Below are 27,230 nucleotides of genomic sequence, written 5' to 3' on the forward strand. Positions count from 1 at the left end.
TCAAGACATCTTTAGTAACGTACCCAACCCTCTAAAATCATCAACTTCACCTAACCCTTTGTGAAGATTGCACATGTCCACTGAGGTCTGATGGTGTAGGAGAGGCGCTGCCGGAAACCCACGCTTGAGAAGGGACTCTGAGGCTACCTGTTGCAATCTGTCCAGCAGAGGGCGGTGGCACACCTCTGCAAAGACCAAGGCCCACGCTGGGATGCGCGAGCGTGGTCAGCAAGATGCCTAAGGCAGGCCTGCAAGCGCTGAAAAGTAAGAGCAGCGGGAATATTCTATGCAGGAAAGCTCTGAGGTCACTTGATACAAGCACAACGCTATCGTGCGCAAGTTGTGGGCTCCCAGTGAACAGTCTTAAGTCACTCACAAATATATGAAGTCTCATAATTTTACTTTAACCTAAAATAAAGCAAAAACAATAAATAATCATTCCTGAGGGCCAATGTACTAACTCCAAAGCTTATTAAAAAAAAAAAATTCAAACACTAAATACTCAAAACCAAGACAAAACACAAATGTATAAAGTTTAAAGCAAAAATCCTAATCATTTTTTCTAACTTCTGTTGATATCGAACATGTTTAGTGCCTTAAAGTTTCTCAAACTTACGCTGGCATTCTTTTAAACATACAGGCTTTTTGAGATCTTTAGGACTCCACTAGTTTTGTGTTTCGTGCCAAACTCTTGTGGCACAGAACAGTTAAGTGCTTTATTTAAGGACACATAGCTAGATGGAGTAGAGCCAGTTAGTTTGAAAATAAGTCTACTTCTGTCTGCACTCACCTATGGCACTCTCCAATTACATACCACATATTAAATAACATTATATTTGTCATTAATGACTACCCATGGGTTTTCTTTCTTTTTTTTTTTTTTTTGAGACGGAATCTCGCTCTGTCGCCCAGGCTGGAGTGCAGTGGCGCGATCTCGGCTCACTGCAAGCTCCGCCTCCCGGGTTCCCGCTATTCTCCTGCCTCAGCCTCCCGAGTAGCTGGGACTACAGGCGCCGCCACCATGCCCAGCTAGTTTTTCATATTTTTTTTTTTAGTAGAGACGAGGTTTCACCGTGTTAGCCAGGATGGACTCAATCTCCTGACCTCGTGATCCGCCCTCCTCGGCCTCCCAAAGTGCTGGGATTACAGGTGTGGGCCACCGCACCGGCTGATTACCCATGCCTTTAACTGAAGACATGTATTTCTTACAAATATTATGGTGATTTCACCAAGACTAAACTTGATAGGTAATCTGATTTGTGTCCTAAAATGTCAACTTGCCCTGTAAATAATAATTCAGAAAAAAAAAAAATTGAGTGAAGTGTTACTTTCCAAAGAGCAGGAAAAGTTCTGGGTGCAAGAAAGAAACACTATTTCTAGATATCATTAAGCGTTTCTTTAGTACTTTTAGAAAGGACACAAAGAATCTTTGGAAATGAGAAGATAATGGTGAAATGAGGGAGGTTCTGTGCTTGCCAGTGACATTCAATTTCCTTCGCTGAGGATGAAGAGGAAGATGAGGTCTCTGGGGGCAGCTCCTGACAGGCTTGCAGCAGAGTGACACTGTTGAATGCTTTTTCTGACTTCCATTTCAGGGTAGTGACAGCTGTTTGGCCTCTCCCCCTGGAATCTGCAGTCATTTGCCACCCTACAGCAAATCTGGGTGATCACAGTTAGGGAAAACTGGGTTCTGTGACTTGACATTTACATTCTGCACTAGTGTTCCTGGCCTCCATTATTTAAAAAAAAAAAAAAAAAAAAAAAAAAAGACTCTCAGGGGACTCCCTTTCTCTGGCCTTAGAAGCTACATGGCAAATCTACAGCGAAGCTATTTGAAGTGTACATGTACTTGTGAATGACAAATGGTCCGCTCACCATCAGGAACAGATCTTGTTCAAGCACAGTCATCTAATGTGAGCTGCTTGGCTTGGATCTCAGGAGTTGAACTGCATATGCTGTTTGGATTTGTTTGTGTCCGAATATATGTTTAACAGTAACTAATTTTTTTTTAATTGAGACTTCGCAACGGCAATAAAGAGTATTACTTCAGAATGACCAATCTGTAATTTACAATAAACTATATTTAATTTATTCTATTATGTATATAAAGCATATCTATGCATACATGTATGAAATGCCCAGAAACAGTGCTCAGCTTTAACTAAAATGAGATCCCTGGGTCCCCTACTAAACTTTTCTACGTTCTTTTTTTGTTTTGAGACAGAGTCTCACTCTGTCGCCTGGCTGGAGTGCAGTGGCACGATCTCGGCTCACTGCAGCCTCCATCACCTGGATTCAAGAATTCTCCTGCCTCAGCCTGAGTAGCTGGGACTACAGGCACTCGCCACCACTCCCAGCTAATTTTTGTATTTTTAGTAGAGACGGGGTTTCACCATGTTGGCCAGGATGGTCTCGATTTCTTGACCTTGTGATCCACCCGCCTTGGCCTCCCAAAGTGCTGGGATTACAGGTGTGAGCCACTGTACCTGTCCCCTACTAATCTTTTCTAGCTATGCACCATTTAGGGGGAAGGTAGCTTCAGTTTTGACCCTGATCCTCTTACTGTGTCATTATTTGAATTTTTTTTTTTTTTTTATCATGGGTTGACTTCCCTCTGTGTTCTCTGTTTTTATGTGGATTTGACTCAGTGTAGTCACTTCATTAAGTCAAGACAGATGTGCTAATTGGAATAATTCTCAGTCTCCCTCTGTTTGCAGCCATTTAGAGTTCAGACTTTAAAATATAGTCTTTGCAGCAGAATTTCCACAGCTTGTATTTCTGTTCTTATTTACTACTATACATAGCCCCGCAAGGGCTGGATATGTGAAACTGCTCCATTTCTGTGAATATGTCTATTGTAACTCTTGATTATATAATTCCTCTTCATCTCTACTATAGTGGCCTCTTCGAATTGGAATTCAGTATCCCTCTTATGTTTGCCTGTAGCACGCTACACTTGTCTTCTCACAGAACTCATCAAACTTTCTTCAAATTGTCTATTTATTATCTATTTCCCATTCGACTGTAAGGTCTGGGGACAGTAATAGTGCTATCTTTATTGGTTCATTCATGCAACCAGTGAGTTGTGTACTCCTGCGTTCATGCCACTAGTATTTGTTGAGCAGCTACTATGTGCTAGACATGTGACACCCACGTGTGCATGCACACACACACATCCTCAAACACACAAGATCAAAGCGGACATTTTCCTTGCAATCATTATGTCATCACTGAGCTTATAGGCTAATGAGGCGGGCAGAGGTTAATCAAATCATCAAACAGACAACATGAATTATCCTTAAATGTGATGAAAGAAGGAAAGGTACGTGATACCATGAGATTAATAAAAATGTAGCTGGGTGGGCAGTAGGTGAAGTGACTTCTGAACTAAAATTTAAATGATGATGAAGAGTTAACTAGAAAGAGAAGTGGGAAAATAGTATTGCAGGCTACAAAGCTGCAAGGCAGAAAGGGTAAGTTTGAGAAATGGAAGAGCACTGTGGTTGGATAACAGACAGTGAAAAAGACAGGGGTGGTAGATGAAGTTGGATTGACAGGTATGGAACGAATTATACAGGGCCTTGGCAGCCATGTTAGCAGTGTTAGCTTCCGTCTTAAGAGTCGGGGAAATCCAGTGGAGCATTTTAAACAGGAGAATATGAAATTGCTCTGGCTCCAGGGCAGAAAATGGATTGGATAGGATCCAAGTGAATGTAGAGATTTACCCAGGTGGCTCCTACAGCTGTCCAGGCAATAGATGACATAGTTTTAACTGGGATGTTGGGGGTAGAGAAGGCTAGAAATTGCCACATGGTGGGATGAAACTGGGTTCCTACAGCTTTCAGCAAAGTGAGGAAAATCTTTCCAGAAGTCACTGGTTATGAGTGCTGGGCATTACTTAGAATTTTCCCACTGTGCCTTGTTCACAATTTTATCTCCAGCACCTGACACATGCAGGTTGTTGTGGTTAGTGCTTAATACAATTTTTTTTTTTCAAGAAAAGACAGAGGAGAGTAAGAAAAGCAAGCAAAAGGGAAATGCATAATCTTACCAGGCTTTTAGTGAAAAGAAAAAAAATCTCCAGAGAGTTTTCACCACCATTCAAAATTCAGAAATCCTTTGCTGGTGTTTGATAGAAAGTAGCTCTCAAATCGAGTGCAAAATTTGATTGTTTGTTTATTTAGTGGCTACTTCCAGTGCTGGGTTGACAAGGATGCTGAGACCTGGCCTGGGCTTCACAGAACAGAGAGCTGTGCTCCTTTAACATTGTCTGCCATTGGCATGCAGTAGAGCAAAGGCAATGAAATAAGTACCACATGTTGCTGCTTCTACAGGTTACACTATAGCTCATTCCTATGTTGCATCATAATGGAAACTGTCACTGAAGGGTTTTTCTGCTTACCTATTTTATATCTAGTTGTGTTACATGTGCTCAGATCACACACGTTCATTCATACGCACACATTTTGCTGTTGTTTTGTTTTCACTAGAGTTATCATTAGTGAAAAGAACATGGTAGTTATGTTAGGTAGGTATGGGAAAAGATCTTCTTTTGACCACCTTAAATGTTGCACTCACTCTGTATAATGGATTCAAAAGACAAATAGTGCTCTCATTATTTCCATGAGAAAAGGACAAATTGGGACAGATTTAAGGACCCGTAAACCTAAACCACTCTCCAAAAGCACATTTCATGATTGAGATCACGTCTGCTTGTCCCACATCCATCCCCCGCTATTAATCCACTGCCCCCATTTCCAGCAGCTTTGCTCTTTCCACCATCTCAGTTAGTACCTGCCTCTCACGTTAGAACCTTCCACTTCACCAATGATCTGACCTTAACTCCTCTTCCTACAGGATACAGATTCTGTGTAGATTCTCAGACTCATTCCGTGGTGACTTCAAAGCTCCTCCTAGAAAAGCTGCAAGCATTTCTTTCTTTGAATTCACCCTCTTTAATTTGTGTCTTCAGGAATCTCTAAAGAATTAAGTGTGTATTTAGCTCCCGAAAGTTCAGAAGTTCAGACTGCCATCTGAACCTTTGAGTATGTTCTATCCACATAGCTAACACACAGAGTTAATTTCCTCTGTCATTAGAGATGACATTAATTGCTCCCAAATTCCCACATGCAAGAAGACTAAGCGGGAGCGTGCAACGCTAATTCCCGTCAGTCTCTAGACACCAAAACTCAACAGGAAATCCTAGGAGAAAACATTAAGCCCTCGGCAGGCTTAATTTACCCCACTGCAACAGTGTTGAGGGTTAAATGACGATATTCCCAGCAAGAACATGGTACCATACTGCTTCTGCCTAGAAATACATTGCTACTTCATGGCTCAGAAGAATAAGTGTGCATGAATATTTATTTGACTAAGAAGCAGCAGAAAATATATTGTGAAATAAAATAAAAAGAACGGTGTTAGTAACTTCTGGTGCTTATCCTAAGCTGGCTATCCTCATCTTCCTGGCACAAAGGGGAAATTGTACTTCTTTGACTTTTAAATTAAGCTGGACTATGCAACCAGCTCCTGGTAAAGTTTTGTGAGAAGCAATGATATGTGTTGTGTTGTCACTTTCACTCTAGAGCATTTAATTGTTACCGTAAGCATTCTCTTTTCCTGCTGCATCGACTGAGAAAGTGCGTGCTACAGACAATACAACTTTAGCATGGTGGAAAGTAACTCATCTGGGACCACTGAGTGAATGCATGGACAACAGACACCCTGGGGGAGTCACCAGAAACTCACAGCAGAATTTACATGAGCAAGAAATAAATGTGGACTATGTTAAACCGCTGAAGTTTGGGGTTTGCTACTTGATATGATTTGGCTTAGTGTCCCCACCCAGATCTCACCTTGAATTGTAATAATTCCCATGTGTCAAGGGTAGGACCAGGTGGAGATAATTGAATCATAAAGGTAGTTTTTCCCACGCTGTTCTCATGATAGTGAGTGAGTTCTCAAAGGATCTGATGGTTTTATAAGGGGCTTCCCCCTTCCCTAACCTCTCATTCTCTCTCCTGCTGCCTTGTGAAGAAGGATGTGTTTGCTTCCCCTTCTGCCATGATTGTAAGTTTCCTGAGGCCTCCCCAGCCGTGCAGAACTGTGAGTCAATTAAAACTTTCCTTTATAAACTACCCAGTCTCAGGTATGTCCTTACAGTAGCATGAGAATGAACTAATACACTACTATAGTATACCTGGTCTATTCTGATTAATGCGGTGACCTTAGGGAAATTGTCAATTTTTTAAACCAAGTGGAATAGCATTACCAGGTTTTGGATGGTTATACTAAGGACTTTATGGGAAGCTAGAATAAATGATGATAATCTACATCTGTTCTCTGGTCATGGCTTGGTTCTGTGTCAGTGAGTTTAGGTTTGGAATGAACTATCCCATGGTCGGGGTGATCTCAAATATATTGCATTGATTTTTTAGTTGATTTTATTGAGATACAATCCACATACACTAAAATTCACCATTTTTTTTAAACATGTAGCTTTATAAATCTTGATGAATGTAGGTATTTGTATAACCATTAATATCATCAAGATATACATAGAATATTTCCATCACTCCAAAAATTTCCCTTATACTTCTTTGTAGCACATTCTCTACCCTCATATCCAACTCCCTGACAATCATGTCTCTGATCTATGTCCCTTTAAATTTGCTTTTCTCAGATAATCATGTAACTGCAATCACATGGCATATAAGCTTTTGTGTCTGGCTTTCTTCAGTTAGCATGATGTTTTTGAGATTCATCCATGTTTTTGCATCAGTTTTTCACCTAGTTTTGCTTCTGAGTGGTACTTTGTTTAATGGAGTTATCACAATTTGTTTATCCATTCACCCCATCACTAATGATGAACATTCGTGTTGTTTTCAGTTTGAGGCAATTATGAGTAAAAAGGTTGTGAACATTCACATAGAGGTTTTTATGGGGACATGGGTTTTCATTACTCTTAGGTAAATACTTAGAGGATCTATTGATTGATCATATGTTAAGTATGTACTTATTTTTCAAATTACGTTTCAAAGTGATGATAACGTTTGCATTACTACTAGAAAAATGTATGAGTTTGAGATGTTCTACACCTTTACTGTGCTTTGTATTTTCAGCTTTTAAAGTTTTATGCACTCTAGTATAAGTGTAGTAATATCTTACTTTGATTTTAACTGGGGTTTCCCTCATGACTTGTGGTATTGGGTATCTTTTCATGAACTTACTTACCGCTTGGATTTCTCCCTTGGTGAGTTGTTTACTCAAGTTTTTTGTTAATATTTTTTATATGTGGTTTTGTGTCTTCTTTTATTATTCAGTTATAGATATTCTAGATATTTTAGTTTATATTTTTTAAACATAACTCCCTTTAATGTGTGTAAAGTAAACACTGTGTCATTTTTTAAATTAGATAAACTCAGCCAAACGGGAGAATATTGAAGGCCAGTGGTACAGTACAGGCCTGGGAAAGAAGGATCATTTTTATCCCTTTTTCTTCCCGGAGCCTTGGAGAGAAGAACAATGCATAGAGACAACATATGTAGCCTCATGCTTTTTATGTACAAATGGTGGAATTTTTCCATTTTCCATTTTCTTTCTTTATCTTCTGTATATCTTTGTCACCATGTTAGGGTAGCATCCAACCACATACCCCAAATCATCAATACCTTATGCCAATTCAGGGTGACTTAAAGATGCTTTGTATGCACTCTTATGCATAAAAGTAAGATTAAAAGATTTCAGCATATTCTCTCACTGCGACATCTTATGTTATTCTGAAATTAAGAGTTTACTAAAATTATATTCGATCATGATGAATCTTTTTAAAACCACTTAAGGAAATAGGAAACATTTCTTACATTCTGGAAATTTTGCCTGTGATAATAATTGTCATTGATTGTTATCCTTAGAATCAAAGGGGTTCATCACAAAACAACTTTTTATGGTAATGAGGAAGCAGATCATTCAAGTTTGTTTTTCTTCCTCAAGAATTCTTTGTAAATTATTTGGAAAATTTTAGTAGCCTTATTTTCTATATTAATTTTTGAATATTTAAAATAAATCATTTCTAGGTTTGAAAATTATCACCTGCATGAGGCAAATAACTAACTAAACAAAGAAGTTCTAATACTTGAATTGTAATTTCCCACATAGTATATGTATTTTTGTTCGATCTCTCTTGGATTAGGAAGAGATGAACTCAGAAGTTTGTTTCCATCTGTCATCAATAATATTTATAATAGTTCAATTACATTTCATTTATTATTTATGAATATTGAGAGATAAAAAGATTTTTCCTACATTGGAGTAGATAGGCATGTCATGATTACAAAATTAATCACTTAAACACCACCTTAAAAATTGATCCAAAAAAATATTGTGAATTAAAAAAATAAATACTGTGTGGTCAAAACTATCCCAGGGAAAGTATTCATTTCATGCAATTTAAATATCATCAGCCCCTTAGTGAAAACCTGCTTCTATGAGGGAGCATTACATGGTTTTCACCATGTTTGACTTATGTCACACAAAATAATCCTCCTCCCCTTTCTATTATCTGTCCAATGATAACTTTAAATTCTTTACTCTGGGCTAACCAAATTTTTATGTATTGTCATGTATTATTGTGTAGTCTCAATATGACTTAATGTATAATGAAAGTAAATATGATTGAAGCAGAACTTGTACAATGCAGAAGAAAGATATGGATCCCAAAAGTCATAAAGACAAAGTAGGAGACCAAAAAGCGTAGCTTGCCAAAAGTTTTTGTAGTCAAATGTTTTATTTCTTAACATGAAGTCTTTAGGGAATTGGATCATATCAAATAAAAAGAGACATGAGAAAAGTGAAACAATCACAGAAATAATCATTTGTTGAATATCTACTACATACTAGACCCTATTCTTCATGCTTTATATGCATTAACTCGCAAGCTTTACAGCAACTTAATGAGGTTGTTACTATTATTAGGCCCATTTTACAGAGTAGAAAACCAGGGTCACTCAGTCGGTAACTGACAGAGTCACAATTGCATCCTAGCAGTTGGGCCACTAAGCCCTTGGTTTTACTCAGTATGCTATGCTACCTCTCAATTAAGTTGATTAATAGCTCAAAAAGATCTTCTCTCATAACAAATTATTATAATTGTTGTTTGAAATTGGTATTGTTAGCTATAGCTCTAGAAAAAAACCTGATTTCTGTTTTCAAAGAATGTTTAGCTAATGGGTCATCTATAGATTGGATCTGTAAAGTAATGCAATTTATTAAAGTACCAACATTTATAAATCCAAATGCTTATTGTCCTTCTCAGAGTGGTTACCTTGAGAGACCTTATATTTATGGCAAAGATGCTATCATTACTCAAAATATTTTTGCTTTATCTTTTTAAATTGTCTTGGAAAACTGGGAATCTTAAAAATATTTCTGATGGTAGTAACATTAAACTTTCATTTTATTTTATTATTTTAATTGATTAATTTATTTTTGAGATGGAGTCTCACTGTGTTGCCCAGGCTAGAGTGCAGTGGCATGATCTTGGCTCACTGCAACCTCTGCCACCTAGGTTCAAGCAATTCTCATGACTCAGCCTCCCGAATAGCTAGAATTACGGGTGATCGCCACCATGCCCAGCTAATTTTTGTATTTTTAATAGAGAGAGGGTTTCACCATGTTGGCCAGGCTGGTCTTGAACTCCTGACCTCAAGTGACCCACCCGCCTCAGCCTCCCAGTGTTGGGATTACAGGCATGGGCCACTGTGCCTGGCCATATTAACTTTTTAAATGTGGATTTGAATGCTGGAAACAAGTTTGGTAGATAAAAATCCTGTTAGCCAAAATAAGATATAATTCTAAACAAAAATGAGTTCTTGCTGAGACTCAGGATGGCCTTTATTTCAGGTCTAAAACATTTAAAATGGTTGGAGAATGGGGCAATGACAATTTTGGAGTTTACTAAATTGTCTAGCTTACTAAGGTGTCTACAGCCTTGAAGCCAACTTTTGTTAATGTACATTCTGATATGTTTTATTAAAACAGACAATATTAATAGCTCATAGATCTGTGCCTAATATCTTGCTTTAACTCATAAGTGGGTTGGATGTTTCTGAATTAATAATAAAACCACTGTTTCAGTGTTCCATGTTGATCCTAATGGCAATAAAGGTGAATCGTTGATATTTTTTATCTTTGTATACAGAAGTGGTTTTTCTGCAATTTTACTTCATTAATGGATATCATATGTATTTCTCTGCCAAACCCTGTTATGAAGAAATTCACTTTTGCCTATCTGGTTGAAATGAGCAGATTTCTGCCTGTTTTTGAATAACAGGTAAGTAAATGGGAGAGCATGAACTAAGACAGACTCTTTTCTTACCACTTGCTATGTGAGTAGAGACTGGGCCATTGAAAATTATGTGTACCCTGGGAAAATGTTCCATTAACTCATTATTCTGAACTGAAATAAAATAAAACATTTTCATAATATTTTCAGAGCACAAGTTTTAGCCATAGAAATCGAGTTATTATTTAGATGAATTGTAGTGTTTCAGTGTAATTTCTGATAGTCCCATCTAGAAAGTAGACCAGTGGTTTCTAACCAGGAACAATTTCCTGATCCCAGGGACATTTGGGAATTTCTAGAGGCATGTTTTATTGACACAACTGGTGGAATGCTACTGGCACCTGGGGAGTGGAGGCCAGGGATGCTGCTAAACACAATACAATGAACAGCAAATCCTCCCACAAGAAAGAATTATCCAGCCCCAAACGTCAATCATGCCGTGACTGAAAAACTTTGGTCTAGAGAACTACCAATGAAGACAATAATAATAAGTTAAAGTGATAACTTAAAAAACAGACATAAAGTTAAGGTAAGCAGAATATTTAAAATAAATGTTTAGAGTACCAAATGTAATACCACAAATTATTTACCTCTTCAAATCTGAAGATGAGTCACTCGCTGTAGTGAATGGAATGATGGTTTCCACATAAGATATGTCCACCTGGAACCTGGGAATGTGACCTTATTCGCAAAAGGGATCTTTGCAGAGATAATTAAGTCAAGGATCTCAAGATGAGATCATCTGGAATTATCTTGATTGGCCCTAAATTCAATGAAAAATGTCCTGATACATAGAAAGGGAGAAAGCACGGGGGAGAGATCATACGAAGACAGAGGCAGAAATTGGAGTTACGTAGCTACACGTCAAGAATCTGGAATAGACAAGATTCTTGTCTATTCTCTCCCAGAGTCTTTGAAAACCTGTTGACACCTTGATTTCAGACTCTTGCCTCCACAAATATAAAAGAATGATTTTCTATAATCTTGAGCCACCAGTTTGTAATTCGTTATGACAGTCCTCGGAAACTAATACACCTGCTAATTATCCCTGCTCAAAAGAACTCAGAAAAAAAAGAAAAAAAAAAGTGAGAGAACACTTCAGGGGCATAGGAGGTTTGAAATAGTTGAAAGGATCAGGATGGACCTGTCTGAACCTTTAACTTTGCCAACAGAATGGGTCAAAAGGACTTCTAAGCCAAATCAGTCTCTTGGGGAGCCCTCTACTGGACATAATGTTCAGCCAGATTGAATTGGCTGTGAGGGATGAACTCTATATAGATACTTATCCAAAAGCCAAGACCAGAACCAAAATATGTCTAAAAGGTCAAGGCCAGAGAGGTGAAGTTTGTTAGGACGTTTATCCTGTTTCATCTTGAATGTGAAGAACATAGTATAGTATGTAGCACATCTAAAGAGAAATAAGCCCTATCACAAGAGGAAACTTTAAGGATCCCTCTTTACTTGTTTTTCTCCATTCAGAACATCAGAAACATCCATCTGGTATAGAAGGCTTTCTAAATCCAAAGTTCGTTCATTCAGCAAATACTCATTGGGTCTGTTGTTCTACATTATCTGTCCATCGAATCCTAACAGCAGATTCTTCAGCTCCAGGCTTTATGAAGAGGACAAATGGGTTTGTTAGTAGTGACTGATTCACAAATTACCATAATTTCTTGGACATGATATGGGCAAATATGGGCATCAGAGTTTGACTCTCCACTTTCTCTGGGGTAAGAAGCTGGTAGCAATCTTTAATCAGCATTATTGTAGGGAACAGCATTTTAAAAAAATTATTCGTTGTCTTACAAAGTCTGCCTTGGAATGTGTGTGTGTGTGTGTGTGTGTGTGTGTGTGTGTAAAGACCTTATTGCTAATTAGACTTAGTGTTCATGTGCATTTATTCCAAAGGCAATTTTTAATTATTTATAGTTTTACTTGATTTTTATGGAGGATTTGTTTTTCTTCACTATTTCTTAGAGTACTGTGTGAGGCTGTGTGATACTCAGTGCTACATATACTTCATTGCATGACTGTAAGCTCAGCATTCACATCTCTGGAGCAGTGTGGAAAGGGTTCTTTAAATCCCCTTTGGTAGCAAAAGTCACTCACTGCTCAGAATGTAATTAACAAGCTGATTCACTGTTGGTTAGAAACTTGGGCGCCATGCTTCCTGTGTAACATCATTAACTGCCCCCTGAGCAGTGGCCTATCAGCCTTCTCAGTTCAGTGGTGACTTGGGCAGGAAGAGCACCGTATAGTCACTTCACAGCCAAAGATTTTTATGTGGGATACAAAAAGATGATTATGTCTAAGGAGTGACATGGAGGTTGTTGATTTAGGAAGGCTTCACTATCTTTCTTGACATCTTCTTTGAAATATTAGGAATTTATTCCATTATTTCTACTTTTTAAAAAACACATTGGTCTAGATATTTAAAAAATCAAAACAATGTTTTAAAACTTTTCCTAGAGTTATTTATTAGGCTTGCAGCCTTACCACCTCTTACAATTGAGCATCTTAGGCTTGCTGCACAAGGGATGTTTTTCTTTTATAAGCTGAAAGTTGTCCATATTCACTATTAAATTTAAATTTTCCAGGGATTAATCATTTATTTGTCACTTTTTCTTTCTTTTTCCTGCTGCCTGCTTTGGACTTACTTTTCTCTGTGTGTGTGTGTGTGTGTGTGTGTGTGTGTGTGTGTGTTTCCTAGGCATTACCTTCAAGGAGTAGAGAAAGAAAAGAGATGAAAGACAAATCAGGTAACTTTATCATTCTATTTAACGTTTTACAGATGTGGAAAAGGAGCCAAATTCAATGGTTAAAGTACAAATGTATCTCTGCATTAAGTTACCAATGCTTAGCCCTGTTCATCAATACTGATACCCATGTTGATGGTAGTGAAAAATGTCCTCATGTGCATTTTAATTTTGAATAGCTGCTTTTTAGGGTAAAGGGGTTCTGCTGGCAGGGCCTGATGCATTTGTGGGCAAGCTGGGAAATCATTTCCTAATAATAAGACGGTGGGAAGGCAACACTGTTGTCCCACTTTGAGAATCCCTTCCAAGTTACTAAAATGTGCTTTGAAATCATTTATAAAACATAAATAATAGACGGTGAATCATCCTATTCAGTATTGTCACATATCTCTGCCATGATATCCACTGTTCAGCAACTCATATATTTCTTTCTGATTAAACAGTCATAGTTTTTTTTTTTTAAACAGAGTCTTGCTCTATTGCTCAGGCTAGAGTGCAGTGGCACCGTCTCAGCTCACTGCAATCTCTGCCTCCCGGGTTCAAGCAATTCTCCTGCCTCAGCCTCCCGAGTAGCTGGGATTGCAGGTGCACACCACCACGCTCAGCTAATTTTTATATTTTTAGTGGAAACGGAGTTTCACCATATTGGCCAGGCTGGTCTCGAACTCCTGACCTTGTGATCCTCCCACCTCGGCCTCTCAAAGTGTTGGGATTACAGGTGTGAGCCACCGCACCCAGACTAAAATTCTACTCTTTTTCTACTTAGCACTTGTAAATGTAATCCAGTCATTTCTCTTTCTTCTGAATGAACTGAATTAATCTTCGTTTGGGTTGAAAAAGAGTAGAATTTTAAGACCACACTCAATCCCCCTGTGTGGCACTGAGAAGGGGGAGTCATTAAGGAAACTGGTTATAAGGAAAGTAGAGCTTTGGTGTTTTTCACATTTTTATTTATTTGCAAAGATGCACATGCTTTATAGCTTTGTAGAGATGCCACATAAATCATTATATATAGGAGTCTCTCATTTCTTCTTCTAGAACCTGTACATGGTCTTATTCTGCAGCCAATATTTTACGGATTGCATTTTACCTCCATAGTGCAACTCTGAGAGCATGTCCCATATCTTTAGCCCGTGATCCTCAATTACCAGATACAGCCAGATTTTTAAATAAATGACTAAAAGTAAGAGAATTCTCAAAATTTCTTATACTCATTCCTTTAAGCCAAAACTTTAAAAGATGCTAACCATTTCAAAAGAAACTTTGCCAGAATAAATTCTTCTGTGCTTTTAAAAACAGAGAATGCAATCTTAATTCTGGTTCGTATTGTGGACTTAGGGTAGACTTCTATCCTAGTCAAATGGCAAAGCAGACCACAGTGGAGCACTGTCCCTGGGATTCTGAGGTGTGGAGAATTCCCCGTCTAGATGCCCATAGAAATACTATGCATTTTGACTTTCATTCCATACTCAACAAATATTTATTGGGCACTGGTGTGCTAGAGATGATGCTGATAACTGAGGCTACAAGGCTACAAAGGCACTAACTCTGCTCTCAAAAATTTACAAGTCAGTAAAGGACAAAGACAAATAAATGTCTGGCATATAGTTACCATTTGGGAAATGCTTTTAATAGAGGTGTGAACAGAGCTCTCCTGAGAGAATCAAGAAATAATTTTTAAATTTTCTTTTATTGAAAATATCTGTATTGCCTCTTCTGATCATAAACATGCTTGTAAAAAATTTAGCTAATATTTCAAAAGTGTAAGAAGAAAATAAGACCACTTGTAAGCTCATTACTAGAAAATAACCACAAATTCCATTTTGGTACAGTTTCTTTTGAATTTTTGTGGGGATTGTTGCATATAGTGGAGTGTATGTGTGTGTGTATGTGTGTGCACGTGTTTTTACCAGATTGTTTGCCACAAGGCGGACCCCCAGTCTACATAGCCATCCTGCCCACTTTGCAATTTCCTGCCTTCTGTCTCTATTGGGTGGGAAACCAGACAACCGAACTTGTTTGCACGGTGTCTAAAAGAAGAGCAAATTACACTGAGTGCAAGTCTGAGGGCCTCTTCTCAGAGAAAAGAGCATGAGCTTTAGCACATGGTTTCTATTTTGAGTCCTCAGAGGCCTTTTTTCCCTTGCTTCCTGGGCTTCAGCTGTGTTCCTGGTACTTGAGGTTATTGGAGAGATGACCTCTCCATAAGCGAGCCGCTTTTTTCTAAATGTAGTTCCTGACTTTTAGCAACTAATGAGAATTTGGCAATGCCCGGCTATCAATAGCTTGTCACTATTAAGCAGTGAGCAAAAGCGGCCTCAATTTTAAGCCTCTACTTTACCCCAGGAGAAGCCTGCCAATCTGCGCATAAAGGACACGTGGCAATTGGAACCCAATGCTAGTTATATTTGTTCTGTGTAAGCCTTCATCTAGGGTTGCCAGATAAAATATAGGACACCCAGTTAAATATGAGTTTAAATAAACAATGGGTGATTTTAAAATATAAGGATGTCTCATGCAATATTTGAAACATCCTTGTACTAAAAAACTGTGCCTTGTTCTATCTGAAATTCAACTGTAGCCAAGTGTTCTGTATTTTTATTTACTAAGTCTGACAATTTTACCCCATCTATTCCAGGCACCAAATCACCATCATCAAACTCTTCCCCTCCCTCTTTTACTTTTTTCTCGTTACTCACAAGGCTGGCCAGAGAGGCTCAGTTCACACAAGGCTGGCCAGAGAGGCTCAGTTCACACAAGGCTGGCCAGAGAGGCTCAGTTCACACAAGGCTGGCCAGAGAGGCTCAGTTCACACAAGGCTGGCCAGAGAGGCTCAGTTCACACAAGGCTGGCCAGAGAGGCTCAGTTCACACGAGGCTGGCCAGAGAGGCTCAGTTCACACGAGGCTGGCCAGAGAGGCTCAGTTCACACGAGGCTGGCCAGAGAGGCTCAGTTCACACGAGGCTGGCCAGAGAGGCTCAGTTCAGTTGCATAGAATTCACTTCCTACTTGGCTGTGATTCAGTTTAAACAGAAGACATGTTTGGTAATGGAATAATCTACTTTAAATAAATGAAATATCTTAACATAAATGCAGAACCTCATTCTAAGACAATTAAATTGAGGTCAAATATATATGTGTGAATAGATAGATAGAGAGGATCATTATGATTTGATAAGAAACAATTATTTCCACCTTAAGTTCATAATCTAAATCATAAGGATTTGAACAGAAAGTTACTTAACCAATAAAGGTTAAGTTAAATTATGGGGAAAGTTACCCAGAAAATAACTTTTCTCAATGCTTTTTTAGTGATTCTAAAACCATAGTCAAGGAAATTTGTCTATTAATGCCTTTAAAGCTACTGCTAGCACTAAGCCAAGTGCACTGAGATGATTGATCTACATTTCTTCCCAATGACGACAGTGATTATGATGCTTTTTAGAAAATACCTGTACAGAACTGGAGAATTTAGAGGTTTTTTGCCTATTCAATGTCTAAAATTCTGAGTTATTCTCTTATCTTAAAGTCAAAGAAGGCATAGTTAACAGTTTGTCCTGGATTAGAATTTGACCTCCGATCCTTATTTTTCAGACTGTACAGAAATCCCTTAAATGCTCTGAGCTCCAGTTCCAGTATCTGAACAAAAGGGTGATGATACCTGAGGATTTATGAGGCTTACATGAGGTGACATATGCAAAAATATCTGGCCTGGCACAGTGGTTACCCAATAAACATCATCATTGCAGTTCTTTTGGGATGTAATTGCTGTTAGACACTAAGATATCTGGAAATTAGAGCAACACACATATGAACAATCAATTCCTGCTTCTTGTGGTAAATCCTGGACTGCATCATTCATGTGTTCCCTCCTTTCTTCCTTTGCTTCTACATATCATAAGGCATGTTAAGTTACTCTGCAGTCCTTAATCTTACAATGTTCCTTTCACTTCTTGCCAAATTCCCAAAGCCATATATACAGGATGGTTTTCTCTTCAGTCTCTAACCTCTTAAGTTACCCAAGAGGTAATAAATAGAGTCTTGCATCCATGGCATTGATATTTTGCATACATTTATCTTTCCTCTGAAAATAGCCACTACTTATTTTTCTCCATTCTGGGTGAAGGAAAAGTGCTATAACCTGATATCACCTAAAAATAAAGTTTGGCCAATACTACACAGGTTTCATGTAAGTTCATCTTCAATGAAAGATAAAATGACTAAATTAAATAAAATGTCCTATAAGTGTTAAATAAAAGATATGTATAAGCATGGATTGAAACATAGCAGAAACAATTATTTTAAACAAAAAAAAATGCTGTTCAAAAATGTTACAAAGGTCACTCATTGCCTTGTTTGGAAAATTCTGGGGTTATAGTGGAGTAACATCAAATTAATATTTAAAAATATATGTTATATCAATATAATTATATAGCTTTCAATTTGAAACAAAAAAGATAAAATAGGTAGATCTACAGCTGACCTTTTTGCTATTGTTTCAGTTTGTCTTCCCCAAAACTCATGTTGAAATTTAATCCCTAACCTGGCAGTGTTGGGAGGTGAAACCTGCTGGGTGGTGCTTGGGTCACCGGGAGCAAATTTCTCATGAATGGTTTGGTGCTGTTCTCACGTTAGTGAACGAGTTCTTGCTCTGGCCAGGCTGGATTACTTCCTGTGGGAATGAATTACTTCCTGTGAGAGTGGGTTGTTAAAAAAGCAAAGAGGTCCCTTGGGTTTTGCTTCTTTGCACGTGTTTGCTTCCACTTTGATCTATACCATGTTTTGATGCAGCACCAAACCCTCACTGGAAGCCAGGGCCATGCTTTTGAATTTCTCAGCCTGCAAAACTGTGAACTAACTAAACCTGTTTTCTTCATAAATTATCCAGACTCAAGTACTCTGTTATAGCAACACAAAATATCCAAGACAGTAAGCCTCCCAGCAACCACCTCTTCCCTGTAATGCAGAGACCGTCTGAGATGTACTGTATAGTGAACAGTAGTATCTATCACTGAAGTTCTCACCAGCATGTCTATGCTATTTGAGTATTCTCAAATCATGGACCTAAACATTACAAAGTGTCTTGTGCATTTTCCTTCATATTTACTTTTAAAATAGCAGAACGCTGGCATTTTATAGTAGGTGACTGTCTTAGTCTGTTTGTACTAGTATAACAAAATACTGGATACTAGGTAATTTATAAATAGCAGAATTTTTTTTTTTCTCACAGTTCTATAGGCTGGAAAGCCTAAGATCAAGGTGCCAGCAGAGTTGGCATCTTCTGAGGGCTAGCTCCACTGATGGCATCCTCTCACAGTGACAGCCTCATATGGTGGAAGGGGGAAGAGCAAAAAGGGAAAACTATGTGTCCTCACCTAGTGGAAGAGATGGAAGGGCAAAATCGGCCTAGCTAGTCCCTTCCAGCACTTTTATCTGATCACTAATCTCATTCATGAGGGTTCTGCCTTCAGGACTTAATCACCTTCTGTATTAGTCCGTTTTCACACTGCTGAAAAAGACATAACCAAAACTGGGTAAATTAAAAAGAAAAAGAGGTTTACTGGACTCACAGTTTCCTGTGACTGGGGGAGGCCTCACAATCATGGTGGAAGGTGAAAGGCATGTCTTACATGGCAGCAGGCAAGAGAGAGAATGAGAACCAAGCGAAAGGGATTTCCCCTTCTAAAACCATCAGATCTCATAAGACTTATTCACTACCATGAGAACAGTATGGGGGAAACTGTTCCCATGGATATTGAGTATTCAATTGTCTACCACCAGGTCCCTCCTACAACATGTGGGAATTATGGGAGCTACAATTCAAGATGAGATTAGGGTGAGGACATAGCCAAACCATATCACTTCTTAAAGATCCCACCTCTTAATACAGTACTATCACACTGGAGTTGAAGTTCCAATATGAACTTTGGAGGAAATACAAATATTCAAATCATAGTATCTTTTCACTCACTTTTTAAAAAAAATTTTACTCTAAGTTATGGGATAAATGTGCAGAATGTGCAGGTTTGTTACATAGGTACACATGTGCCATTGTCATTTGCTGCATCTATCAACCTTGTTTCCCTCCCTATGTCCATGTGTTCTCATTGTTCAACTCCCACTTGGTTTTCTGTTTCTGTGTTAACTTGCTGAGGATAATGGCTTCCAGCTTCAATGTCCCTGCAAAGGACATTATCTTATTCCATTTTATGGTTGCATAGTATTCCATGGTGTATATGTACTACATTTTCTTTATCCAGTCTATCATTGATGGACATTTGGATTGGTTCTATGTCTTTGCTATTGAAAATAGTGCTGCAATAAACATACATGTACATGTGCTTTATAGTAGAACGATTTATATTCCTTTGGGTATCTACCGAGGAATGGGATTGCTGGGTTAAATGGTATTTCTGGTTCTAGATCCTTGAGGAATTGCCATACTGTCTTTCACAATGGTTGAACTAATTTACATTCCCACCAACAACGTAAAAGTGTTCCCATTTCTCCACAGCCTCGCCAGCATCTATTGTTTCTTGACTTTTTAATAATCACCATTCTGACTGACATGAGATGATATCTCATTGTGGTTTTGATTTGCATTTCTCTAATGATCAATGATGTTAAGCTTTTAAAAATATGTTTGTTGGCTGCATAAATGTCTTCTTTTGGGAAGTGTTTGCTCATATCCTTTGCTCATTTTTTGATGGGGTTGTTTGTTTCTTGTAAATTTGTTTAAGTTCCTTGTAGATTCTGGATATCAGATGTTTGTCAGATGGGTAGACTGCAAAAATTTTCTCCCATTCTGTAGGTTGCCTGTTCACTCTGATGATAGTTTCTTTTGCTGTGTGAAAGCTCTTTAATTTAATTAGATCCCATTTGTCAATTTTGGGTTTTGTTGCAATTGCTTTTGGCATTTTCATCATGAAATCTTTGCCGAGGTCTAAGTCCTGAATGGTATTGCCTAGGTTTCCTTCTAAGGTTTTTGTGGTTTTGGGTTTTACATTTAAGTCTTCAATCCACCTTGAGTTAACTTTTGTATAAGATATAAAGAAGGGGTCCAGTTTCAGTTTTCTGCATATGGCTAGCCAGTTTTCCCAGCACTATTTATTAAATAGGGAATCTTCCCCGTTGATTTTTTCGTCTGGTTTGTTGAAGATCAGATGGTTGTAGATGTGTGGTATTATTTCTGAGGTCCCTGTTCTGTTCCATTGGTCTATATGTCTGTTTTGGTACCAGTATCATGCTGTTTTGGTTACTGTAGCCTTGTAGTATAGTTTGAAGTCAGGTAGCATGATGTTTCTGACTTTGTTCTTTTTGCTTAGGATTGTCTTGGCTATAAGGGCTCTTTTTTGGTTCCATATGAAATTTAAAGTAGTTTTTTTTCTAATTCTGAGAAGACTATCAATGGTAGTTTGATGGGAGTAGTATTGAATCTTTCAAATACTTTGAGCAGTATGGACATTTTCATGATATTGATTCTTCCTATTCATGAGGATGAAATGTTTTTCCATTTGTTTGTGTCCTCTCTTATTTCCTTAAGACGTAGTTTGCAGCTCTCCTTGTAAAGGTTCTTCATGTCTTTTGTTAGCTGTATTCATAGGTATTTTATTCTCTTTGTAGCAATTGTGAATGGAAGTTCATTCATGGTTTGACTCTCTGTCTATTGTTGGTGTACAGGAATGTTTGTGATTATTGCACATTGATTTCATATCCTGAGACTTTGCTGAAGTTGCTTATCTGCTTAAGGAGTTTTTGGACTGAAACAATGGGGTTTTCTAAATACAGAATCATGTTGTCTGCAAACAGAGATGATTTGACTTCTTCTCTTCCTATCTGAATACCTTCTTTCTCTTTCCTGATGCCCTGGCCAGAACTTGCAATACTATGTTGAATAGGAGCAATGAGAGAGGGCATCCCTGTCTTGTGCCAGTTTTCAAAGAGAATACTTCCAGCTTTTGCCCATTCAATATGATATTGGCTGTGGGTTTGTCATAAATGGCTCTTATTATTTTGATATTTGTTCCATCAATACCTAGTTTATTGAGAGTTTTTAACACCAAGGGATGTTGAATTTTATTGAAGGACTTTTCTGCATCTATTGAGATAATCATGTGGTTTTTATTATTGATTCTGTTTATGTGATGGATTATGTTTATTCATTTGCATATGTTGAACCAGCTTTGCATCCCAGGGATGAAGCCGATTTGATCTTGGTGGATAAGCTTTTTGATGTAGTGCTGGTTTTAGTTTGCTGGTATTTTATTAAGATTTTTGCATCCATAACTCACCTTTGTAATCACTCCTTTGTGTAGGATCTAAGAGGAGAAAAGAAAGATTTCAACCCACTCACCAGAAAGGTTCAGCCATATCTGATGTTTTAGAGGTGGGAGAGAGTGATCTCCGAGGACAAAGGAAAGGGAACAATAAGAAGGAACTCACCAAAGAAAAGAGGTGGCATAATCCAGTGGTCTGGAGTCAGTAATAGGTCCTGGGTGGGGAGGGGGTTAACGGATGTGGGTATAGTTTGCCAGCTGATTACAGGAAGTGGACCAAACTACCTTATTTCACCTGGTAGTTGAATGATCCATCAAAGAAAACAAGATAACATTTGCAACTGAAGAAGCTTTGTTCTAGGAGCCCTGGCTGAGTATACTAGAGAAGGAACACTGTTTCTCTCACTTTGCAAGGGTGGCAGTGAGGGTTTTATCTGAATTACATTCTAAGCATGGCAGATTTTCCAGAATAAGAAATATCTTGCATTTTAGGCAGCGCTAGTTCTGATTTCAGTGACATGGAAAATGCAAGAGCCTCCATGTGGTACAGGCAGGAAGGATGGCAATGAGAGGAGAGTCTTAGCCTGGAAGAGGCCTTGGTGTTAGTGTCTGGAGCTTTAGAATTCTGGCTTATTCTCTATGGGGGTGAGTGAGAGTGTGAGGTACTGGATGCCTATTCCTTGAGACTCAACCGAAATTGCCATTAGAAGCACTAGCTAAGCCTAATGTAGGATGGGCATCATTTCTACCACCCAGTGACGCTCCACCTTCATGACAGAGGCACAGGCCCAGTTTCACTGGCATGTTGCATGTGAGATTCCCCTTGTGACCATAACAGTAGTGGCTATGAAAACAATATTTTAACCTTGGAACAGTTCTCCCATGAATCCAAACAGTTCTCCCATGAATCCAAGGGCCAAAGATTGGCGAGTTCTGGGTTGCTAGCCCTAGCAGCAAGCAACAAAGACTAACAAGTGCCCCCGGAGATGTTAGAATACTTGGGTAGGGAAACTACAAAACACTTGACTTCCTACAGTTAAACAGAAGGATAGTTTAGGAACAATACATGTAGGATATTAATATCCATGAGACTATCTTTATACTTAACTGGTAGGTGGAGTCCACAATGCTCGGACTTATTGTGAACACTTATTATCTCATGTGTTTATTCATTGACGTATCCAGGAAGGTTTACCGAACATCTGCTAGATGCTAGACACTGTGCTGTCCTCTGGGGACACATTAGAAATAAGGTAGACACGATCTCTCATTTCCCTGGATGGAATTTGCAGTCTAGCTCTTGCATATCTCCAAGGAAACTTCACTATTTTAAAATCATCTTTTCGTTAATTTAAGGCAATGAAATCCAAGGATTTAAAAATAAAAACCTTGCAAATCTGTGTAATAGTTAGGCATAGACACTACTTTTAGTGTGTAGAAATACTGATTTTTGCTATTGTTTCCTAAAATATGGTAGAGAGAAGGTGGAGCTCCTTTTATATTCTCGACTGTAGAATGTTCCTTCTTCTTCAAATAGGATGCTCATCGTCTCAATCTTATTTCACGATTTCAGCATCCAGGAATGAATAGGACAGCTGGCCAGCAAGCCAGATGAACTAATTCCACCCAGAAGTCAAATGGATTGCAGACAGTGCAGCCAAATGATCCTCTCATCCTAAAGGTTGGTGTTAGATATTTCCAATTCATGAGAGATAGGTCAAATGATTTTTCAGCTTCAGACTTTCAGAAAGAAAAATTGCTATTCCATTTTATGATAAATATGTTTGCCTAAAGTACCACCCACAACATGAAATATAACTTGGTCCTTTGGACCCTCTTTAATGGTATTATGTACATGTCAACACCTGCCATGTCAGGCATTAATAATGAGTCAAATAAAATAAATGCTTATTAACACTTAAGATGTGTTAGATTTTGCTAGGCAATAAGAAGTTTTTCAACCCTACAGAGGGATAAATAGATAATATACAGTATTGTTCAGACTGTCCAAAAATTATAATCCTATTGGGAAGATAAAATTAAAACACGTGAAACAAGACTAAACACAAAATATAAAGAAGTGTATAATGAAGTGCTGAAGCATTGGCAAGTGGTAAAGGGAATTAGGGAACATCACTAATGATTGTGACTGTCCAAGAAGGCTTTACAAACCAAACTGCACTTGTACTGAGTCTTGAGACAATGGCAAGTGTGTCACAGGTGAAAGTAAACAGGAATTTGCAGATAGCATAAAGAAAGGTGTAGGTAGTGGTATAAACTTTCTATGTTTCTAGAGCAATAAGTAAACTAGGCTCACTGGAGGGAGAAATGAAATAAGATCACTAGAAGGGTAGATGCTTTAGGGAGGATTTGAAAGCTAAACAGAGATGTTTTAGTGTGGGTAATGAGTAATAAACCATAGAAGATTCTGTTGCAGTGGAAGCACAAGCTTTAATTAGTGGCTATAGAAGAACTAATCTGAAAACAATAAGAGGGCTTGAAGTGAGAAAGATGAGTCAGGGAGACCATTAGGTTACCCAGCCACTGGCCAATGGTGTCATTGCTCCACATATAAAACTCTAGGCTTATCTATAAGGGATTTGTCGGCATGAACGGATAAGGGTATAAGTTAGAAAAGAGTAATTCAGTGAAAAGTCCAGAGACTGGGCAAGACAAGGGAGAGTCATTAGTTTAGAAAGTATGAGTTAGAAGGAGAAGACAAAAGGCAGAACATCTACTATTTGGAAGACCCTGGTAACACAATGCTCTGTGTTGGAAAGATTATCTTGGAAATTCTGTTAATGAGCAATAATTAGAGGGCCTTAAAAGAAATTATTAGCCGGGCCCTGACTCTGAATGACCTACACCACCCTGATGAAATGTACACATTATGGAGCAGTGTTTAGAGAAAAGAAAAATATTAAGGTCAATGTAAAACCCTATATCCACAAACAGGTCATTATCGGAGATCATCTCTAGATCAAAATGTGAAAAATGCACTATGTTCAAATTAGTATGCAAAATAAAGCATCAGCGTGGGGTGAATTTATGTGATTATGGCATGAATAATTCATTAGTACAAGCAGTACAATTAGCTGCTTATAATATAATGATATAACTATTGCATTCATGTACAATAAGCCTGACCCAAACTGTAGTAATAGCAAGACTTATTTTGAAAGCAAAAAAAAGCCCCAAATGTGTCAAATCCAAAAGCACTAGCATGTGTTGCTAGTGTGAAAAAAAAGTAGTAAGAGGACGGAACAAGTTTATGCCTAAAATTTGTTTTTTAAAAGGGTGTAATTGCTTATCTGAGCATTTTATCAAACATCAAATAAAATTGCTTTACTCAGCATTGTAATTTAATTGATATGTTTGCTAAATATATCTTGACACATTTAAAATTTACTATATAAAGCATGTAGATAAACAGTTAAATAGCTAGTTATGCTGAATGAAAAGCATTTTAACTATAGAAAAATCTTTCTCAGGCTTTCGGTAGATAGAAGTCAGGGTTAAACCTACAGAAGATAATCAATTCATGGGCTGGATCAATAAGTAATGGTATCTGCAGTCTGATTCAACAGCGTCTTTACTTTTCAGAATAGAGGTTCAATTCACTTTAAGTCCTGCTTTAATCATTTTTGTGATGAAATTCCATCTGTCTTGGACTTCCGCTGTGCTGGTGTAGGCTAAGCTTTCCCATTGAATAGACGTTTTGTGGGGTTTTCCTTAAAACTTAATTCTGCTCTTAAGAGTTGCCATGCTTTTACCTGTAAGAATCCAGGACAGTAATGTACTTCAACTTGGCTTTAGGTAACTTCTAGTTGATTTTGCTTTGACACTAATTAATGGACAACAGTAAAATATATGAATTGAAAATGGTAAACCAGAGTGATCATTTTTAAAAGATATACCAAAAATAATGCAATGTTCTTATCACTGTTCTTGCCATCCTCTTAGCGAGCCATTTTATGAAGGTGAGCAGTGATGCAGTGAGGTTTGAGGGGCTACTTTTAGTGAAATCATGCATCTCAAACAGGAATGCATGTTTATACTGTTTCCCACACTGGCAGTTTCAAGTTACTCATATTTCCCAGTTACAATAAGCAGTGATACATTATTGGGCATCCTTGCACATTTGTAACAATATACACAAAAGTAAACTGACATCTGATGAGTATTGGTGTAACAAGGCTCATCTTATGCTTCTTATATATATATAGTCTCTCTTAATTCCCGTAAATACCTTCTATAAGAGACTTTCATTTCTGGCAATACAGTGGGACACACATCCTCTAAAACCAATCTATTGAGAAACGTTTAACATATTGAAGAAAATACACACATGTGTGCAAAACACAGCCATACTTATATTGCTGAGTTGGCAAGAAAGGTCAAGCTAAGCCAAAACATGAGTCCAGAGCAAAGAGTGCTGGCTGAACTAGAGGTAATTTCCAGAATTATCTGAACAGGAGCTTTGATATTAATGAACTACATGTGTTAGGAAGCTATAAAACCTAAGACCTCCAAAGAGAGAACTGGGTTAGAACTTCAAATAAAGCTGGGATTTCAAAATTTGCTCATTTAAGTGGTTAGTGAGAAACAAAATAAAACCAATAAGTATCTCTTGTAAAGGTTATCATCAAAGAAAATTAGCTTTGTTCTTTGTCTTGATGAAGGGAAAAAATAAAACCCAAAAGCAAATGTAAACTAATACATTTAGCAAAGTTGCAGGATACAAAATCAACACACAAAAATCAGTTGTATTTCTATATACTAACAATAAATAATTCAGAAATAAAACTAAAAATAAATTCTTTTTATAAAAGTGTTATTTAACACTTTTATTATAAAATACTAGAATACTAGGTGATAAATTTAACAAAGGAGATACAAGACTTGTATACTGAAAACTATAAGATATTGTGGCAAGAAATTAAAGAAGACATAAATAAATGGAAAATCATCCTGTGTTAATGGATTAAAAGACAATATTGTTAAGTTGGCAATACTACTTAAAATAATCTACAGGTTCAATACAATCCCTATCAAAGTCCCAGTGACATTTTTTTCTTTGCTGAAAAAAATGCTAATGAAATTGTAAAGGGCCCTGGCTAACCAAAATAATAAAAAAAGAAGAAAAAAGAGTACTTATATTTATTGATTTTAAGACATCACAAAGCTTGAATAATCAAAATATTATAGCAGGAGAACAAGGGTAAACACATAGACTAATGAAATAAAATTGGGAGTCTAGAGATAAACCTATACATCTATGCACAATTGCTTTTCAATAATAGTGTCAAAATCATTTAATGGGGAAATATAATTTCTTCAATAAACTGTATTGGGACAACCAGATATCTACATACCAAAGAATAAAGCTGTTCCTTGATTTCATATATATAAATATTAACTCAAAGCTGATTAATGACCTAAATAGAATAAAAACTATACAACTCTTAGAAGAAAACCTTAGAAAGTTAATCATCATAATCTTAGGCTTAACAATGCATTGTTAGATATGACACTGAAAGCAACAACAAAAGCAAAAGTAAATAAATTAGACTTCAGCAAAACTGAAAATCCCTTTGTGCATCAGAGCACACTACAAAGAGTGACAATACAACCTACAAAATGGGAGCAGATATTTACAAATCATGTATCTAATAAGAGTCTATAGGCAGAATATATAAAGAACTCTTTTAACTCAACAACAAAATGACAACTCCTTTTAAAAAATGAGGAAGGACTAAGATGGCCACCTTGAAACAACTGTGGTTAGGGGGTCCCACCAAGAAGAACAAAAACAGCAGATGAATCCTGCACTGACAACTGAGGTATCCAGGTTCT

The 27,230-nt window shown here is 37.6% G+C and overlaps 1 long non-coding RNA gene across 1 annotated transcript in view; it reads left to right on the plus strand.

The window, feature by feature from the left end:
- The window catches only part of LOC106997317 (uncharacterized), a 140,313-nt gene that overhangs the window by 60,193 nt on the left and 52,890 nt on the right, over nucleotides 1-27,230 (plus strand). The window contains exon 2 of the long non-coding RNA XR_013414953.1: nucleotides 22,948-23,055. This is a non-coding gene — a long non-coding RNA (uncharacterized LOC106997317). The remainder of the gene's footprint in view (nucleotides 1-22,947; nucleotides 23,056-27,230) is intronic.

Source organism: Macaca mulatta, chromosome 3 (assembly GCF_049350105.2).
Source record: "Macaca mulatta isolate MMU2019108-1 chromosome 3, T2T-MMU8v2.0, whole genome shotgun sequence".
In the NCBI taxonomy this organism is placed as follows: Eukaryota; Metazoa; Chordata; class Mammalia; order Primates; family Cercopithecidae; genus Macaca; species Macaca mulatta.